The following is a 3,417-nucleotide window of genomic DNA, read 5'->3' on the forward strand; positions in this document are numbered from 1 at the left end:
GCCCGTAATAAAAACAAAACAAGTCTTTTATTAATATCAATGAAATCAAAACAGATTACATAAAAGTTATTCCTAAATCCTAATACACGATTGGACTTAGGACATATTCCTTTCAATCTCCCACTTGTACTAAAGCCAATCACTCTGGTATCTAATACCCATCTTGACGATCAAAGTGACTTTCATAAAGTAGCTTTGTGAGTGGGTCTGCTATGTTGTTATATGTGTCAACTCTATTTTAATACAATACAAGAAATGTTATCGCGCTCCCACTAACCCTTTTATAGACGCATGGTTCATCTACGTTTTTGATAAAATCAAACTCTTTGATTGTCTCATCAAAACGGATGTTCCATCTACGAGAAGCTTGCTTTAAACCACATATGGTTCGCAGCAGCTTACACACTAGGTTTTCATTTCCCTTGGAAAGAAAACCATCTGGCTATTTGCCAGATCTCATAGTCGTAGTAAGCAGCATTCGCAAGCAAAATCCGAACTGATTATAACAGGGCTACAGGTAAAAGGCTTCATCAAAGTCAATCCATTGCCTTTGTTTGAATTCTTTTGCCACAAGCCTGGCCTTATAGGTCTCCACCTGGCCATCTGCTATAATCTATCTTTTGTATACCGTATACATAGATTCCATTCTAGATTTTATGGCACTATGCCATTTCTCTGAGTCAACACTACTCATAGCCTCATTATAGGTCACAGGGTCGTCATCATCAAATGATTGACAACTCATTGTCATTCTCAATGACAAGGCCATATTACCTCTCAGGTTGGCGAGACACTCTCCCTGATCTATGAATGGGCTGTTCCACAAAAGGTTGTTCAGTCAGAACAGGTGTTTCCACTCGATCTGTAGTAGTTTGTGCTTCTTGAACTTCATTAAGTTCAATTTTGCTCCCACTATTTCCTTCAAGGATAAACTCCTTTTCCAAGAAGGTAGCATGTCTGGAGACAAACACCCGATGATCGGTGCAAAAGTAATACCCTAAAGTCTCTTTAGGATATCCCACAATACTACATTTTCGGATCGATATTCCAGCTTTTCTGGGTCAACTTACTTGACATAAGCTGGACATCCCCAAACCTTAAAGTGTTTAAGACTCGGTTTCCTTTCTTTCCATATCTCATACAAAGTTTGAGGAACAGATATTGGAAGGCACCTTATTCAGTAAATATGTCGAGGTTTCCAATGCATAACCCCATAGGAATACTGGAAGATTTGCATAGCTCATAATGGACCGAACTATGTCTAACAAAGTTCGATTTCTCCTTTCAGATACCAATCTGGAGGAGTCCACTAGGAGACTATACCATTTACTTTGAGATAATCTAGAAACACTCCATCAAAGTATTCACCACCTCGATCTGATCGAAGAGTTATAATAATATGTTTGGTTGTTTCTCCACTTCATACTTATATTCTTTGAACTTTTCAAAGGCCTCAGACTTGTGTTTCATCAAACACATATCCGAATCCAGATCTATCATCTATGAAAGTAATGAAGTATGAAAATCCACCCATGGCTTGCGTAGACATTGGTCCACATACATCTATGCGTACCATTCCTAGCAAATCTGCAGCCCTCTCTCCATGTCCACTAAATGGAGACTACAATGCCACTATATCGTGAGATTTTCATCATCCCTTTTCTTTTATTAGTTTGTTCAATCTGAAGTAAATTATGTCACATATATACAGACTATTATTTAAAGTACCACGTCCATAAAGAATATTATCTCTAAGAATAGAACATTCATTATTCTCAATAATAAATGAAAATCCAGCCAAGTCTAACATGGGAATAATATTCCTCACAATCGAGGGAATAAAATAACAATTATTTCAAACAATAGTCTTGCCCGTAGGCATATGTAAATGAAATGATTCTACATCTTCAGCAGCAACTCTTGCTCCATTTCCATCAGTAGAATCACCTCCTCTTCCTCAAGAGTCCTACTTCTCCTTGGTCCCTGCAACAAATTGCAGATTTGAGAACCACAGGCGGTATCTAATACCCAAGTAGAAATTTGATTTAATGACATATTCATTTCTATCATGAACATACCTGAATCAGAAGCGGTAGTCTCACTACCCTTCTTCTTCAATTCTGCAAGGTAAACCTTGCAGTTCCTCTTCCAGTGCCCCACCTTGTTACAGTGAAAGCAAACAACTTTGCTCTCGGGGTCTTCAGCTTTTGGTGGAACCGGCATTTTCTCACCTACTTTCTTCTTCTTGGAAGAGTTCCTCTTCCTTTTCTTAGGATTGGAACTTTCACCAATTAGAAGAACAGAACTCTTCTTAGGGGGAAAATTCGATTCCGCAGTCTTCAACATGTTGTGGAGTTCAGGCAGGCTGACATCCAACTTATTCATGTGAAAGTTCACAACAAACTGCGAGAACGAACTCGGAAGCGATTGCAAGACCAAGTCTTGGCTCAGCTCCCCATCCATGGCAAAACCAAGTTGTCCAAGACGTTCAATCAAATTGATCATCTTAAGTACATGGTCATTCACAGATGATCCCTCAGACATCCTACAACCGAACAGCTCCTTCGATATCTCATATCGAGCTGTCCTCCCTGCCACATCATACAACTCTTATAGATGCATTAGGATAGTGTGAGCATCCATATGCTCATGTTGCTTCTGTAGCTCAATGTTCATGGTAGCTAGCATGATGCATTGAGCAACATTTGCATCATCTATCCACTTACGATACACAACATGTTCATCATTATGTGCATCGCTAGCAGGTTCAGTAGGCTTAGGTGAGTCAATCACGTATTCCAGCTTCTCAATCCTGAGAACAATTCTCAAGTTTCGAAGCCAGTCAGCATAATTAGGACCAGTCAATTTGTGAGCATCCAGTATGCTCCTGAGTGATAGTGCAGAAGACATAATGTATATTGTAAATCTGTAAATGATAAACACATAACAACACTTAGCAAATATTCGATTTCATTTCAAAACACTATATGAATCGGGTCTTTATTCATAAGTGGCTCCCACTAGTTTACCTAATTTATTCAACCCCCTACGTGAAAAATTAAGCATTCATAATGCTAGTGGGAATAGGGATCCTACATTCCATTACACAACCCCGGCTGTGGCACGAAACGCCATGTAATGTTCAATAGGCAGACAACTCTTGTCAATTACATCTAATGTTATTCCCTAATCAAACTTTAGCCTCTTGAATAATTGAGTCACGGCTGTGGCACGACAAACTCAATATTCTAAGTCAAGTCTAACCCAACATTCCGTACAATTGAATCAGTCCCCAAAAGCCCACGGCTGTGGCACGTAACGACCTTTAGATTCTTATTCAATGTACACATCTCTATGTAATAGACAAGTATTTCTTACTTCGAAATCAAAGCCCTCGGCTGTGGCACGAAACGACAA

The sequence above is a fragment of the Apium graveolens genome, chromosome 6 (genome assembly GCF_009905375.1).
Source record: "Apium graveolens cultivar Ventura chromosome 6, ASM990537v1, whole genome shotgun sequence".
In the NCBI taxonomy this organism is placed as follows: Eukaryota; Viridiplantae; Streptophyta; class Magnoliopsida; order Apiales; family Apiaceae; genus Apium; species Apium graveolens.